The sequence below is a fragment of the Enhydra lutris genome, unplaced genomic scaffold (genome assembly GCF_002288905.1).
Source record: "Enhydra lutris kenyoni isolate GAN:26980312 unplaced genomic scaffold, ASM228890v2 scaffoldscaffold8, whole genome shotgun sequence".
Taxonomy (NCBI): domain Eukaryota; kingdom Metazoa; phylum Chordata; class Mammalia; order Carnivora; family Mustelidae; genus Enhydra; species Enhydra lutris.
In genome coordinates this window covers 34140110-34159059 of record NW_019154092.1, presented here as the reverse complement: position 1 = coordinate 34159059, position 18950 = coordinate 34140110, and positions in this window count along the sequence as shown.

The following is an 18950-nucleotide window of genomic DNA, read 5'->3' as shown; positions in this document are numbered from 1 at the left end:
AGATGTGGTCTTTTTGTCCTTTGTTGTGGAAAATCAATTTATCTAGTTTTCAAAACTTTTACAGAGGGAAATGATCCATATGCAGCTGTTGATATGGTATGTTCATGGGAGAAGGCGAGTTCAGGATATTCCTATACACCATCTTGCAGAAGTCTCCCAAGAGAGAATTTTTGATTCTTGGCATATGGATCATGTGATATGGAAGAAAGGCCATGAACTCTTTAGAAATGATTTGTGCTGAAACAGAAAACCTGATTAACGGTGGCTGAATCCAGTAGCTGCTTAGAGAGTGCACATTTACCTTTAACAATTTTATAGTAAAAAGTAGAAGTTCTGTCAGGAATGTATTTCAGGTTAGCAAATGTAGAGCTTTATTTTGATAAGGTGGAATAAGTGTGTGAACCTTTCAACATTCTTAAAGGAAAAAATGGGTTTTAAAAACTTCAGGGCAACCATTAAAATAGAAGAAATAGAATATAAAATTATATATTATTGGAAAATAAAAACAAAATAAATATGTGATAAATGTAATAAATTCAATAAAAGACAAAAGAGAATAAAAGAACTAAAAAATAATGGAAATAAGAGGATGCAAGATACCTTAGTTTGAACAAATCCAAATACAGGCATGCCTTATTTTATTATGCTTCACATTACGCACTTTTCAGATACTGAGTTTTATTACAAATTAAATATTTGTGGCAACCCTGTGTTGAGAAAGTCCATTGACACCATTTTTCCAATAGCATTTATTCATTTCATGTCTCTATGTCACACTTTGTTACTTACTGCAATATTTCAAACATTTTCATTAGTCCTGTATGTGTTATGGTAATCTGTGATTAGTGATCTTTGATGTTACTACTGTAATTGTTTTAAGGTATGATGAATCATGCTCATGTAAGATGGTAAATGTATAAATAAATGTTGAGTGTATTGTGATTGCTCCACCAACCAGCTGTTTCCCCATCTCTCTCCCTCTTTTGGGCCTCCCTGTATCCTAATATATAACAATATTAAAATCAGGCCAATTAATAACCCTGCAGTGATCGCTAAGTGTTCAAGTGAAAGGAAGACTCACACACATCTTACTTTAAGTCAAAAGCTAGCAATGATTAAGCTTAGTGAGAAAGGAATGCTAAAAACTGAGATAGATCAAAAGCTAGGACTCCTGCACCAAACAGTCAAGTTATGAATACAAAGGAAAAATTCTTGAAAAAAATTAGAAGTGCTACACCAGTGAACACAAAAATGATAAGAAAGCTGATTTTATTGCTGATATGGAGAAGGTTTTAGTGGTCTAAAGAGAAGATCAGATCAGCCATAACATTCCTTTAGACCCAAGACTAATCCAGAGCAAGGCCTTAACTCTCTTCAATTCTATGATGACTGAGAGAGGCGAGGAAGTTGCAGAAAGAAAGTATGAAGCTAGCAGGGGTTGGTTCATGGGGCTTAAGGAAGGAAGTCATCTCCATAATATCAAAGTGCAAGGCAAAGCTGCAATGCTAATGTAGAAGCGGCAACAATTTATCCAGAAAATCAAGTTAAGCTCAGTAATGGAAATAGCCATATTAAATAGCAGATTTTCAATGTAGACAAAACAGCCTTGTATAAGAATATAAGGACCATCTAGGACTTTCCTAGCTAGGAATATGTTAATGCCTAACTTTAAAGCTTCAAAGGAGAGGCTGACTCTCCTTTTAAGGGTTAATGAGGTTGATGACTTTAAGTGGAATCCAGTGGTCATTTACCATTCTGAAAATCCTACAGCCCTTAAGAATTATGCTAAATTTACTCTGTCTGTGCTCTGTAAATGGAACAACAAAGCCTGAATGACAGCACATCTGTTTACAGATGGTTTACTGAATATTTTTTTTTTAAGATGTTATTTATTTGTTTAACACAGAGAGAGAACACAAACAGGGGGAACTGGGAGAGGGAGAAGCAGGCTCCACACTGAGCAGAGAGCCCGATATGGGGCTAGATCCCAGGACCCTGGGATCAGGACCTGAGCCGAAGGCAGAGGCTTAACGACTGAGCCACCCAGGCGCCCCGGTTTACTGAATATTTTAAACCCACTGTTGAGACCTACTGCTCAGGAAAAAAGACTCCTTTCAAAATATTACTGCTTATTTACTATGCACCTGGTCATCCAAGAGCTCTGATGGAGATGTACAATGAGATTAATGTTGTTTTCATGTTTGCTAACACAACATCCATTCTTCAACACCTGGATCAAGGAGTATTTTTGACTTTTAAGTCCTATTATTTAAGAAATACATTTTGTAAGGCTATAGCTGCTGTAGATAACAATTCTTCTGATCGATCTGGACAAAGTCAATTGAATACCTTCTGGAAAGGATTCTAGATGCTATGAAGAATATGAATCCCAAGAAGAGATCGAGATATGAGCATTAGTAGGACTCCAGAAGAAGTTGATTCTAGCCCTTATGGGTGATTCTGAAGTGTTCAAGACTTCAGTAGAGGAAGTAACTGCAGATGTGGTGGAAATAGCCACAAGAGAACAAGAGTTAGAAATGGAGTCTGAGGATGTGACTGAATTGCTGAAATCTGACAATGAAACTTAATGGATGAGGAGTTGCTTCTTATGGATGAGCAAATAAAGTGGTTTCTTGAGATGGAATCTACTCCTGGTAAAGATTCTGTGAAGACTGTTGAAATGACAAAAAAGGATTTAGAACATTATATAAATTCAGTTGACAAAGCAGCAGCACGTTTTGAGAAGATTGATTCCAATTTTGAAGGAAATTCTGTGGGTAAAATGCTATCAAACAGCATGACATGCTATGGACAAATAATTTGTGAAAGGAAGAGTCAATTGATGAGGTAAAATTTACTGTTATATTATTGTAAGAAAGAGCCATAGCCGCCCAGCCTTCAGCAACCACCACCATGATCCATCAGCAGCCATTACCGTCATGGCAAGACCCTTCCACAGCAAGAAGGCTATGACTTGCTGGAAGCTCAGGTGATGGTTAACATTTTTAGCAATAAAATATTATTAAATTAAGATATATACATTGTTTTTTTTTAGACATAATCCTATTGCCCACATAATAGACTATATTATAGTATAAACATAACTTTTATATGCACTGGGAAACCAAAAAGTTCACCTGACTTGCTTTGTTGTGATATTTGCTGTATTGTGGTGGTCTGGAATAGAACCCACAGTATCTCTAAGGTATGCCTATATATCAGTAAGTGCAATAAATGTTAAAAGCTGCTCATTAAAATATAATCATTCTCAGATTAGAAATTTAAGTTATCTGACTACCTTCGGTTAATAAAGATACACATCTAGAATATGCGATAACAGAAGAACAGAGAGTGAAGGTATATAATAAGTTATAATAGATACAGTCTTAGCCAAAAAAGGCTGGTTATTTATATGAATATCAGTTAAAATAGTAGTTCAGTTTAAAAATATTACAAATAATGAAGGTTATTATTAAAGGGAATGAATCCTTATGAAGATTAAACAGTTCTTCACATGTATGTATCTAAAAACTTAAGACAGAGTACAAATAGCAAAACTGGCAGATTACAAAGTGATTTAACACTGTTCTTCCAATCTCTAACATTATTATGGATATCAGTAAGAGGTATCTTAAATATTGTTAACCCATTACCATACTTGAGTCCATAGGATTCTTTTATTTAGAAGAAACAAAGAGAAATGGGGGAAGTAATTTATTTTAACAAATTGAAAATATCCTAAAGTCAATACTACAAAAATCACAAAGGTACTAACATTGGTCTCTTAGCTAATGAGATGCAATGAGAAAATTGATGGAGCTGCAGTTTCTTTTATCTTTTCCTTCCCCATTGTTTCCTTTTCAAAGAGTTCATTAACAAAAGGAAAAAGAGAAAGAGAAAAGTAAAATGAAAATCAGGCTGCTATTGGACAAAGGATTTACAGATCTTCCTTACAGATTATACCCAAGAGAGACCTTACTTGAAATTGTAATATATACTTGTTTCTAATTCACAAAGCACAACAATTTCTTTATATTTATGCATTATTAAAATTATCACTTCTATTTACTCTTTGATGTGTGAAATCTCTATTTTCAGAGACAACATTTTTCAATCAAATATTTTCAATAATCAGAATTCCTGTTAACTCAGAAAATAAATCAATAGTTTTAATTCTCACTATGGTAGAAATAAGTGATATAAGAAAAAAGCTCTTGTTCTTACTTTTATTACCTGTGGTACCTTGTTCTTCCAGGATAATGTTCATGGCCTAGTGTGCTAGAAGCAAAAGGAGGCAAAAATGTTTAATCATATGATAAAAGCTCAAACACTATTGAAAAAGACCTCTGAAGATGCCAAAACAAGTACAATTACCTTCTCAATGTAAGCATGGTTATCTATTCACATAGTCTTTCCTAGTCTGTCTGGGTGTTACGGACTGCAAATTTGTTTCCCACCAAAATTCATATGTTGAAATACCTAACCCCTAATATAATGATAATATTTAGAGGAGGAGCTTTAGGAACTAATAAGCTCAGGAGGATGGAGCCCTAATGAATGGGATTAGTGTCCTAATTAGAAGAGGCCAGAAAGCTAGCTTGTTTCCTTTCTGCCACAAGAGGACAAAAGGAGACGTCTGTAACTCAGAAGAGGGCTCTCAACAAAAGCCAACCATACTGGCATTCTGCCCTTGGAATTCCAGCATCCAAACCTGTGAGAAATAAATTTCTGTTGTTTATATGACTTGATCTATGGTAACTCATCACAGCAGCCCGACTGGAATAAGACACTGGGACAATGTATTTGAAGACCTACTCTTGTGCAAAGAAAGCATTGGAGTAATTTCGCTTCTTGGACATTATAGAGATATCCCAAAGTGGCAATTTTTATTATTTGTCTCCTTTATCCATGTACTTTACCCAATTTCACCAAATAGCCTCCTTTTGTGTACTAAAGAGATACATTGAAGGGAGAAGATTAAATAATCTATAATGATCAGAGTAGCTTCCCTTATCAGTTGAACTAGTGTCATAAAACATTTACTACTGGAGAAAATATATTTTGATGACTCACTCTATTATATCTCATGGCTTAGTTGTCAGACATTAAAAAAACCTGGATGTCAGATATTTTAGCTTTCAAAACTTCCTAGGAGAAGGAAAACAAGAAAAGAGAGAGAGGGACTTGGTATATACAGGAAGTATGGGACCATGGACATAATTATACCCATTTCACTTACCTTAAACTCTATCAGATATTACCAAAACAGTCTGATCATGCTTATTTATATACCATTATTTCATTGCAGAGCACCAGTGGTGTCACATATTTACCTATAGGTCAGTGTCTTTTCCATGCAACATTTTGCTTATCTTTTCACAACGCTTATTATTTTATGTGTGAGATACCACTGCAGGACTCAAGATCCTTCTCCCCATCCAGAATAATTTGTTATGTTTCAAAGGGTCTATTATGAATATGTGCTTGATTTAAAAAGAAATCAAATGGGCTTGGGATTCTGGTCCCATGTGTAAGGAGCTCAGAAGTTGACACTTTATGCTAACAAGTAAAAAGCTGAATAGACTGAAAAATCAACAACTCTTCCTCAGTCCATAAGAGAGGGGAGAACACAAGGCAGACTGCTGCCTTCAAGATTGAAGACAGGCAGGTGAATACAGAGTCACAGATATAAACCACCATAGACAAGTGTTGGGTAGGAAAACCTGAACTGTAATGACAAATTGCTGCATACTTACTGTGGACAACTGAGTTAAAAATTCTCAGGGGACCCAGTCATAGGGATGCTGCCATTATAGTGTGAGACTTACCCCCAGGAACTTGACCAGATTTCCACAGTAAACATCAGAGAAAAATCCACTCATTTCTTTGGCAGAAGGAGAGGAAAGAGAAACATTTTGGAAAACAGAAGAGTGCTCTGTTCTTAACAAGACCTACCTTCAGGAGAAGCTAGTTAACCAGAGACTACATGCTGGATTCTTTTATGAGTCTGATCTCAGGGAAGAGAAAATAACCAATACCAGTCAGCTTTTGTGTTCCACATGGGATAAAGGATACACCCAACTCTAGCCATCCTGTCACACCTTAGGAGAGAAGAAAAAACCTGGGAAACTTGTGATGTACACAGACCAGAGACATATACTCACTAAAATACTTGGACCTAATCATAGGACTATAGAATGCTTCCCCTCTCACCACTTTTTTCCAATATCCTACTAGAAGGTCTAGATAATGTAATAAGTCAAAAACAGAACTAAAAGGTATGTATATTGAATGGAAAAATACAATTCTCATTGTTCACAGATGACATAATCATTTATGTAGAAAATCTGAAAGAATCAACAAAAACAATAAACCTCCTGAAAGTAAAGAAGCAGTTATAGCAAGATTTCAGGATACAAGTCTAATAATAATATACAAAAGTCTATCATTGTATATCTATCAGTATATATAATGAAAATTAACAAGTAGAATTTGAAATTCAAAATGCATTACCACTTACATTAGCAACCTCCAAAATGAAATATTTAGGTAAAAGTCTAGTAAGATCTATATGAGGAAAGATCTACAAGATCTATACAAAACTCTGATGAAAGAAATAAAAGAAATAAAATGGAGAAATACCCCATGCTCATGGATAAGAAGACTCACTATTGTCAGCATGTCAGTTCTTCCCAAGTAATCATAGATTCGATGCAATCCCAATCAAAATCACCAGAAAGCTGTTTTGTGAATATTCACAAACTGATTCTTTAGTTTATATGAAGAAGGAAAAGGCTCACACTGGCCCAGAGAGTACTGAAGGAGAAAACAGATTTGGAGGACTGATTCTATCTTGACTTCAAGACCTACCATAGAGCTACCATAATCAGGACAGTGCTGTATTGGTGAAAACTAGACAAATAGATCAGTGGAACTGGATAGAGAGCTGAGAAATAAAACCATATAAATATAATTGCCTATGTTTGACAAAGGAGAAAACACACTAAAATGGGAGTGAAAATAATCTTTTCAACAAATGGTATTGGAACAACTGGACATTCACAATGAAAATAATGATTTTAGACATAGACAATACATGCTTCATAAAAATTAACTCAGAATGGATCACAGACCTAATTATAACATGCAGAACTCCTGGAAGAGAACATAGGAGAAAACCTAGGTGGCCTTCTATATAACAATGATGTTTTTGATACAACAGCAAAGGCATGATCCATGAAAGAAATATAAATAAGCTGGACTTCATAAAAATTAACATCTTCTGCTATGTGAAGTATACATCTGATAAAGGACTATTATCTAAAATATAATGAGAAATTCAAAAACTCAACAATTAAAAAAACAACTTAATTTAAAAATGGACCAAAGACCTGAACAGACATCTCACCAAAGATGTACACATGCTAAATAAGTACATGACAACATGTTCTGCATCATATGTCATCATGGAAATACAAATTAAAACAACATGATACCACTACACACTTATTAGTATGGCCAAAATCTGAAACACTGACAACATCAAATGCTTACGAGGTTATGGAGCAACAGGAACTCTCATTCTCTGCTGGTAGGAATGCAAAATGGTCCAGCTGTGTCTGAAGACAGTTTGGCAATTTCTTATAAAACTAAGAAACTGTGAAAAGACATGGAGGAAATTTAAATGCATATTACTTGCTGAATGAAGCCAGTTGGAAAGGTTATGTATTGTATGATTCCAACTACTTAATATTCTCAGAAAAGCAAAGGTATAGAGACAGTAGAAACAGTAGAAACATCAGTGGACTAGGTGGAGCACAGAAAATGGTTAGGGCTGTGAAAATACTCTACGTGATACTGTAGTGGTGGGTACATGCCATTATATAACTCACGAATAAACAACACAAAGAGTAAATGGTACTGTAAACTGTGGACTTTGGGTGATTATGATGTGTCAATGTAAGTTCATCCTTGGTTAAAAAAAAAAAAAAGGTACTGTTGTAGAGGGTAGAGGATGTTAATAGGAGAGGCTGTGCCTATGTGGGGGTTGGAAGTATATGAGTAATTTTTGCATATCCTCTTAATTTTGCTGTGAATCTAATATTGCTCTTTAGAAAAAAAGTCTTTAAAATTTTTACAAGGATTTTGACCAAACTGATACCATTTTTAAAGTTAAGTGCTTCTTTCAGCATGCAGTGTTACCCACTGAATAATGCAGTTTAGGCTAAAATGCTAAAACCTTGACCTATGAGATGTGACACTTAGAGGCCCAAGAATGTAAATGCCAGAATGGGCACATTTTCTCAGAGGCAGAGGTCCTTCTCAACTGTCCTACTGATTTCTCAAAGGCATGCGCTAATGGAATGTTACATTTTGAAAATAAAGCACCAAAAAATCTCAAAACAAATGGAGTGCAGGTGGATTGACTTTTCTTACTCTCAGGGGGGCCAGAAAGGGTAGACATGCTCCATTGCACAGAAGAAGGATTTTTGTCTTCTAATTATTTTTGTGACACTTTACCTCCTATAGCCATTTTCCCCATGTAGGAAAGCTTGCCACAGCTGCTACCTTTTATTTTCTCCCTAACTCCCCTCTCTTTACACCCTCTAAACACAGTTAACAGATATGTTTATTTATCTTTATATGTATTTTTTTCCTCACTTCTCAAGTGTCTACTGTTTCCTTGCTGTATGACCTCTAAGTATCAGAAGGTACTAATTACTCTGGCTCTTGGTTTAGCTTCTACTTTCTATTTAGGTAAGACCTGTTATTTAAATACTTAAACATTGGAAGAAATTGAAGCAGATCTTTCTTTAAATCTGCATAAGTTCTAGAGACATCTTATTTGAGTTTGTTACACTTACTGTCTATGGGGATCAAATGAACACATTTTAATTATGGGGGGGGGCTTGAGTACATAATCTTATAGCCTCAGGTTTTGAAAGTTTTCTTTACCTTGCTTATTCTATGTTTTCCCATAAGGAAGTAGACATTTTGGATATATCAGCATATATCAGTATTACTATATTAAGTAAACACAAAATATAAAAATCGTTTTGCCATGTAATGTAGTTAGGATGGATCTCTATGGCTTATCCATTATTTACAATATTGGTCATCTTTCTTCTTACATGAAAATTGTTAATAAACAAGTAATTGAATTCTATTAAGAAAAACATTAGAATTCTTAGCCTTGATGACAAGATTGATTTAAAATAGGTTTTGACGTGGGGCGCCTGGGTGGCTCAGTGGGTTAAAGCCTCTGCCTTTGGCTCAGGTCATGATCCCAGGGTTCTGGGATGGAGCCCCGCATCGGGCTCTCTGCTCAGCAGGGAGCCTGCTTCCTCCTCTCTCTCTCTGCCTGCTTCTCTGCCTACTTGTGATCTCTGTCTGTCAAATAAATAAATAAAATCTTTAAAAAAATAGGTTTTGACATTAGAGACTCTTAACGATAGGAAACAAACTGAGGGTTGCTAGAGGAGAGGTGGGTGGGGGGATAGGTTAACTGGGTGATGGGCATTAAGGAGGGCATTTGATGTAATGAGCACTGGGTGTTATATGCAACTGATGAATCACTGAACTCTACCTCTGAAACTAATAGTACACTATATGTTAATTAAATTGATTTTAAATAAAAACAAAAAAAAATAGTGTTTGAAAATGAAGGCCCATGGCCTGAGTTGTGTCAGTAAATTCTCTCTTTCTCAAGATAGGTAGGTAAGTAGATAGATAAACAGAGAGACGTATAGGTAAGGAAGGAAAGGAAGGGAGGGAGGGAGAAGAAAGGGAGGGAAGAAGAGAGGGAGGAAGGGCAGGCATTGGTGTTATTAGAAAAAGACTAGGTACCTGTAGACAAATAAGAAACTCTCCCTTTGCCCATACACACCACCACTGCCTATGGACTGGCAGCCAGCTCCGTTTACACCTTTTACTTTACTTCCTTGAACACTGTATGCATTGTGCATTTAAGTTGGAGGCACCTGGTGTAGTATATTCAACTGGACACATTTACTCTAAAAACTAACAAAGATAAGGTGAATTCATGAATCAAAAGTCAAATGTTAAAGCAAGTTAATAGAACAGAAATTCCACCAAAGATGGCATTTTCCAAACTGTGCTCAAGATACGCAGAAAAAATGATGATTCCACAGACAAATATTAGAAATGGTAGTTTAAACAGAGGTGAACTGATAAACTGATTTTTTAAATTGTAGTACTCTGCCTAATCTGAAATGAATTAATGTAATTTGGATTATCAAAGTGTTTGTCGGGTTGTACATGTTCAATGTTTCCAAATTGTACTTTGTAATGGAACCTTTGAAGGATATGTGTGTGTGCGTGGCATCTCTAGGAATGACAGTTTTGTGACCTATTCTTTAACTCCCCCACATTTTTCTCTACCTCAAAAAGTGACAGGATTCACATGAAGGACTCTGTAATCTTTCCAATTTTCAACAAGAAAGGTGAAATAATAACCATAATAGTGTCTATTAAACATAGTAGACCCAGGTGGAAAACATTGACAATTTACCTCCAGAACTACTTCATGTTTCTTGAAGGATCTTATTGTCTGTACCATTTTACTTCTGGTATAGATACGTAAGATCTACTGCTGTATATTCTAATTTAGTGGACCTAGAGTCTTGGAGGGCTTTAGCTTTTGGTGTCTTTTTGTTTTTGTTTTTGTTTTTAAGATTTTATTTATTTACTTGTCAGAGAGAGAGAATGAAATCACACAACCAGGGGAGCAGCAGGCAGAGGGAGAAGCAGGCTCCCCACTGAGCAAGGAGCTTGATGCAGAACTTGATTCCAGGACCCCAGGAAGACCTGAGCAGAAGACAGATGCTTAACCAACTGAGCCACCCAGACCTCCCAAAATCTGTATCTCTTAATAGGATCTTTACTTGATTCTAGTACAATCCAAATTTGAGGTCCAGCCTATGGACCCTTCTTGCTTACAAAGATATTCAGTATCTCTCTGTCCAACAAAATAGCAATGACAGCATTCCTCATTTACATTAACCTGCAATATGTGTTGCATCCTCTGCTAACGTAAATTTTTCTCTCCTGGATACATGGGTTGTCCTTGTCATTCTGCATGTCTCTGGCACAAATATATGTCTGTAGACCCTGTTGCAGTCATTACTTTCGTTGTTACAACTGCCTAAGACTTTAAAAAAAAGTCCTGTTCTAATATCCAAGTGAATTATCTATGTTACTGCATTAGTATACAGTAACCACAATAAGAAAAATTTTAGTAGCTGAGAAAACGGGTTTACATATGCCAGAGATGGACAGATTTTCATCTGAAGCATAAATGAAAACCGCAAGTATTTAACAAAACAATACCAGTTTCATTCAGCGTTCAGGTATTGCATTACAGTGCATAAATCTAATGAAATATAGCCCTCAGGTTAAACAGAGATGCTCCCTTCAAATATATGAATATTAACCAGCCCATGACATTCTCAGTTTCATTAACTAGCCCCAACTAGTTATTTCAGCTGCTGCATATATAGGCTGGCCTTCCTCAGAGACCAGCCCACCCAGGGTCATAAATTGAAAACTGGTGTCAGGAGAATTGCAGATTGGTTTCAAAGCAAAGAATTACAGTGAGGAACGTCAGTGCTGTTGACAAAGATGTCTCATTGGTGTTCTGCATTGTATCATCGACAGTTCTCACATGGGGACAACAAAGAGAATGGTCCCCTATGAGGGTCACTTTCTTGCCTTCTTTTGTATTTGTGGCTCTTGTTGTTTTTCTCCTTTTTTTTCCTCCTCTATTTTATAACAAAAAAGGGAAGTGGAGCAGCCAAAATAATAGATAATTTCCCTTTAGGATACAAATTTATGAAATGGTGAAAGATTTTTTAGGGTATTTTCTCAACTCCTTTTTTGTGATTGCTATAGTCAGTTATGGATTCCTCATCTTGAATTAAGTTTGCTTTTTAATGAAAATATCACCACATCTTGAATTTCCCATCTTATCATCTCTGCCAGTTAGCTCTCTACTTGGAAATTATATCAGCTTGTATAAATCATTATCTTTGGAAATTTAAAAACAATTATGTCAAGGTAATTCTCATGATAACTTAATTCAAGTGTCAAGGTTACCAGTGACTTCTACATCACTAAATGATCAATTCTTAATTTTCATTTTACTTTACTCAGTTGCAGCATTTAACACATTTCTTTCTTCTTGATACACTTTCTCCATATAATTCCAGGATCCCACTTCTGCTTTGTTTTCTCCTAATTCACTGGCTACCTCTTCTCCTCATTGCCCTGACTTCTAAAAGCTAGTGTTACCCACGGTTCAGACATTGGACTTCACCTTTTTTTCTAACTGCATTTACTTCCTTGGGGAATTTCATCTAGTCTCTTGACTTTAAATAACTGTTGTGCACTGATGACTTATGTATTAGTTTCCAGGGCTTCTATAATAAAGTACCATAAATTAGGTAGCTTGAAACAACAGAAATTTATTTTCTCACAGGTCTGCAAGCTAGAAGTTTGAAATCAAAATGTTGGCAGGGCCTCTCTGTCTGGAGACTCTAGGGGAAAATCTGTTCCATGCCTTTCCCTTCACTTTAGTGTTGCGGACAATCAGCGTTCCTTGGCTCAGAGATGCATCACTCAGTCTCTGCCCCTGTGTAACATGGCATTCTTTTCATGCGTCTGTATCTTTTTCTCCTCATAAGGATGCAAGTTGTAGTAGATGAAGAGTCCACTCTTCTTCAATAGGACCACATATTAACTGTATCTACAATGACCCTATTTCCAAATAAGGTCCTATCCTGAGACTCCAGGAAGAATGTGAATTTCAGGGGGGACACTACTAACCTTAGCACAACTTACACATTATATTTCTAGCCTAAACTCTCTCTCGAATGCCAAACACGTGTATCCAAATTCGGATTAATAGCTCCTCTTCAAGTTGAAGAGGCATTTCAAATTGAACCTGTACAAATCTGGATTGCTGTTCTGCTACCCTAAATTTACTCTTTCTACAGTCTTTCCGTCTCAATTCATAGCAACTCCATCTTTCCAGATATTAATCAGAAATCTTGAAGCCGTTCTTTCTCCTTTCTTTATTTCATCTTCCACATTCAATGATTCAACAAATTCTGTTTAAAACGTATCCAGTGTTCAATTTCTCCTTGCCACTTCCCCTCTTCCCAATCTCAACAAGCGAGTCAAACCAATTTCTTTTAATTACTTCCAACCTAGGCATTCTGGTTTTTTTTTTTTCCCCTTGTCTCTCCTGAGTCTATTTTCAAAACTATAGACAGAGTGTGGAATTATCACATTAAAACAGATCATGTCATTCTCTGTTCAGAGTACATACTCCTGTAGCGTCTCCTCTTACTCTGAGTACAGTGAATGTCCTTCGACGAGACTCTGTGAGAAAGTTCTTCCATTTCCCTCTCTGACCAGATCCCCTAGCGACACCGGGCTTCTTGCTCTTCGTGATATTTATCAGGTGCATCCTTGTCTCAGAGGCTCTGTATTTCCTTTTCCCTCTGCCCAGACTCTATTTCACAATTGTTCCCAAAGCTTGTTCATCACTGACTTCAAGTCTTTATTTGAATGCCAATTTTTCCCCCTGGGGCTTTCTGTGAATACTCTGTTTAAAATTTCATTGCCTCAAACTTTCAACCCTTTCTTGATTAATCAGATTTTTCTTTTTAGTGCATACTATTATGTACCAGAACTTATATCAATCAATTTACACAACTTACACTACCTATTTTACTTGTCTCCCTTGTTCAGAATGCAAGCATCAAGAACACAGGGGTTTTAGGAGCTTTCTTCATTGCCATATCGTTGCATTTAGAAAAGTGCCACGCACCAACGCTTATCACTATTTGCTAAATCAGAGAGTGAGTGGTACCTGTTAACAAGGAAGAGTAGGAAAACTTGAGGACTGTGTTTCACAGCAGCAGGTTCTAGGCCCCTGTCTGCTGTTTGTAAAGCTTTTGCTCTTCAGTGAGACTCTTAATCTCATGAAAGTTCTATTTTGCAGACTATCTCCCATTGTGTGAACCCTGTCTGGAAAGCACTGAACCACACTCAGTCTAGCTGTCTCCAAATTTCCTGTATCTGTGGAAGACTTATAAAAGGCTAGCATTAAGCCACAAATAACCAAACCCTCTTTTTGCCATAGTCAAGTGGTTCTCTTTCTGAAACTACAATTACTTTGAAAGCTTTCAACAGCAATGAAGCATGAGCAAGTTTCTTCACAGAAGTTTAATAGTAAGTCAACATTTCTAATGTATAGGAATTCACAGTTCTAGATTTAGTTTTAATCAGAAAGACAAAAGTGGAATTAAAATGGTAAAGCGGGGGGCGCCTGGGTGGCTCAGTGGGTTAAGCCACTGCCTTCGGCTCAGGTCATGATCCCAGGGTCCTGGGATCAAGCCCTGCATTGGGCTCTGTTCAGCGGGGTGCCTGCTTCTCCCTCTCTCTCTGCCTGCCTCTCTGCCTACTTGTGATCTCTGTCTGTCAAATGAATAAATAAAATCTTTTAAAAAATTTAAAAAAATAAAATAAAATGGTAAAGGGGGGGACAACAATTTCCAGTCTGCTCTTCTTTATCCTGAGAGACTAAAAATGCTACAAACTCCTCACAAAGCTCTTGTGTTACTTCTCTACCAGTTGGTAAATAGAGATACCATTTGAAACCTGTGTTTCTCTACTCTTCTTAATTGCTTAGAGTATTAGGATTTATCTTTCTGATATGGAAAAATGTTTTTTTACAGAAACTGCAGTGTTTTGGAAAAGGGAAAAATATTACCCAGTGTATTCTATTAATGAATGTTTATGAGTTTCAGTTCTGGCAATTGAAAAGGCTCTGGAGATACCTATTCAGAGAGCTCAATTCAACAAGAAAGACATTTAGTTTTATAATAAACCAGGTTATTTTGTGCGAGATGTAGAACTTTCCTTCAAATGTTAACTAATTTTCCCATTCTAAACTGATCACCATGAATTCGTTTTATTTCCCATTCACAGCAAAATATCATTGAATAACATCCCTCTTCAGATCAACAGTATAAGAGGCTTCAATTTCTTTCAATTTTAATTGTATTATGAAATGCCAATTAACTGTGGGTAGAATTAGACTGTTACAGTATAAGAGAGAGAAAAAATTTTTCCACAGGGTCGGGCAAACACCCACTGATTGATCACGGAACTTTCTTCCTTTCAGAACCTAAAATAGGGTCTGCTGATCAACCACAGATACATTTTTGGCAAATGTGGTTTGGGGAACCACAGACAATATTTCCCGGGGAGAAACTTAGCACGGCTCTTTTGCCATGCTATGTGAAGACAAGTATTCTGATAATATCGGATTTAAAGATATTAATTACAGCTAGTAAGATTTTTAAGAACCTTTTTCACAATATACTAAGTGTCTTTGACACTGTAGAAAAGGAAGAAGAAAAATTAGGTCTCTGTGCCCTGCTATTTTTCCAACTTTAGAAGATGAGTTAGAATCCTCTGTGAACTCTGACACTGCACAGCTCCTGCCTCAGTAGGTGAATCATCAGGACATAACATATTCTTATTACTCAGACATTTAGTTTAAAATAAATACCATTACCTTTTGAAAACAAAAAGATCTCTTGTTTATATAAATTACTTCCATCAGTTGTTGTTTCTTCTATTTTCTGTAGCACTGAGGATTTAAGGCTACATGATGGGCAATGAAATTCTGAAAGTATGTGGTTTAAAGCCATCCAAAGACTGGCAGAAGAAGTTTTTGTAGGTCATGGAGACAGTAAAGAGTAGAGACTAATACGAAAACCATTACTTGAAGCAAATTTGGTGATGGGTTGTATATAACTGGCAACACAAGGAAAGTATCTAGAAGGACTCTTGGTTTCTGGCTTATAATCTTTGGTTGATAGAGATGATGAATAGATGATAGAAAAGGAGCTTATCTAAAAGGGGGCCATATTTCATATATGTATGTATGAATTTATTTGGACATACTGATCTGAAATTAGTTTGAAAAACTAGAGTAGATATTGATTAGATGGTTGACTAGATCTGGAGATCAGCACATGTGGAAATGTGAGACACATCACTGTCACATGTCTAGTGAGCAAAACCTAAGACTCAGTGAGAATCTTGGCAATTAAAAAAAATAAAATAAAGTTTAAAAAAAAACACAACAGAGGAAAGACTGAGGAGAATTTCCAAGTATAGCTGCTCAAAGGAGCCACCCATTTCCGTCTATTTCTGGGTAAAAGACTTTGACCTTGGCTGTGACCATATCACACCTATGGTCAAAAGCCTTCAGTGACTTTATCCACAAAATAAAGGCTAAAATGTTCCGGCCAACATTATGACCCTCCATAGCCTAGCCTCTGCATGACATTCTTTCTTTATTTTAGGAACTCCCCTCAATACTTGTTCCTCCAAAATCAACTTCTACTTGTTTCTGTAAGATTTCTGACCTCTGTGACTTGGCACATAAAATTCCCTTTACATGTAATGACCGTGTTCATGTAACCTCACCTTCTATGTGTGTTTCATTTTTCTTCAAGGTCCAGATCACTTGTCCCTTATGGCGCAATTGGCAAGGAGTTCCTTGGCCCCATCTCTCCATTCTAGTAAGTCACTTTGTGCTTCTCATTATATCGCATATTCACTGACAGTAAATAGCATGTTTTGTGACCTGATGTGAAGAGGTAAGGTGGGTAAAATGCAAGCACTCAAACATTCTCTGTTGTTTTCTCTTGTTTCTATCATAGTAGCCTGCTTGTGGCCTTGCATGTATACCTTCCTGTAAGCAACCCACTTTTGCTGAATGAATAAAAACTTGAGTTTATGAGATATAGTAATGTAGATTAAATTCCCGTTGTCCATATGATACCTCTCTGAGTATGCATATAAAAGCCTTAACAGCCTTGTTCCAAGTTTTCTGTAGGAGCATTTAAGAAAGTGAACAAAGGAAAACTGAGCTATATCCTTGTCATTGCTTTCAACTCAGACAAGTCACTTAACTACCTTGATTTTATTCTTCTCCTTTCTAAATGAAGATCATGATACTTTCCATCCTTATTCATCAAATTATTGTATCTCCTTCTGATGAAGTTATAAAAGGTATTTGAGAAATTTAAATTTCTATCCATATTTTAGATCATTAGGGTTTCTTATGGCTTGATCATATGAAAGAGATCCATTGAGGACTTTAATCTTAAAGTGATAGAATAAATTTTGTATTGGGATGAAAAGGCATTTTTTTGTAAAGAAATGTGTGGAAATTGTTGTAAGATAAAAAGAAAATCAATGAATTAATAGAAAATCTAAATAGCTGTGCTAGATATTTTTCTTTTCTTTCTTTCTGTTGTTTTTTTTTATTCTTTTGGTTGGGGGTGTGGAATCTCCTCAGTCTCTGCCCTGTTTTGAATTGCAGGAGGTTGACCTTAATGGGCTTTCTTGTCTTTAGGTCCCTGGTTGAGTCTGGCTGATAGGAGGCCAATGGTAGATCACTGGAGACCAAGAGCAGAGTGAATCCAGGACTTTATTTGACATGTCTTTTCCTGCAGGGTTGAAGTCTGGCTGTGTCTGTCTTTTGAAAGAGGAAGTTCTTTTTGAGATGGATTTTTCCTACAGCTACTCTCTAGTTATTGTTCCCTAATTTTGCCCCTTGAGGCTTAGGGATGGTAACCCTGCTTCAGTGTTTCCTGGTTTCCTGGTTGTTTCACATTTTTCCCCCACATATTTGTAAATAGCCATTCTACTCTCTCTACACTTCTGGAATTTAGTAGGCAGCTTTTGGGTCAGACTGTAATAGATACAATGTCAAATTAAGATTTTTTTTGTTTCTTTGCCTATAAACATACAACCATACAATCACCATTACTCTTAAACACACATTCATCAAACATAGTTTTCATAACAATTCTGTGATTAGAAAGATAACATGTGAGAAAAGCTTGATTATTCTAGAAATATGTAGCCTGGAAAAGAGCAACTGTCTTCAGATATTCTGAAATCTGCCACTTTGAGAAAAATGAGTAGAGTCATTCTGTTGGCCCTTAACTATTAGTAATAAACCACACCTTTTTAACAAAATAGACATTTTAAAGATTTTATTTATTTATTTATTTGAGAGAGAAAGAGAGCAATCAAGGGGAGAAGCAGAGGGAGAGGGACAAGCAGACTCTACATTGAGTGCAGAGCCTGTAGTGGGGTTCAATCCCTTGACCCTGAGATCATGACCTGAGTCAAAATCAAGAGTTGGACTTTAATCGACTGAGCCACCCAGGTGCCCCAACAAAATGAATATCATTTTTTGATGGAACAATCTTCTAAAAAATAAAGAAATCAAAAACGTGCTTGACCTCCTCACAGTTGGTGAGTTCATTCCTCCTGAAGGTATTTATTTATTTTTTTAATTTATTTATTTGACAGACAGAGATCACAAGCAGGCAGAGAGGCAGGCAGAGAGAGAGGAGGAAGCAGGCTCCTTGCCGAGCAGAGAGCCCGACGTGGGGCTCGATCCCAGGACCCTGAGATCATGACCTGAGCCGAAGGCAGCGGCTTAACCCACTGAGCCACCCAGGTACCCCATCTCCTGAAGGTATTTAAAGAGGATCTAAGTATCCACTTCTACAATTCAAAATCTTTATTTTGGTGGGAGACTGAACAAAATAACCATAAAGTATTTTTGGACTTTATGATGATATGAATAACTCATGTGGCTAACCCAGATAGCAGAAGTAATAATTAGAGATATGTGTAACTGTGTTTAAGAAATGGATCCTTTATATATATCACATAGGGGAATATTTTACACAAGAGTTTACAATCTGGCTGTTCTTCTACATCTGAGAACTGTTCTCAGAGCAGTCTGTAAACTAAAACTGAATGGAATTTGAACAGTTTCTATCATCCTGTTACTTGTGTTTTTATGGCTAAAATTCCAAAGATAC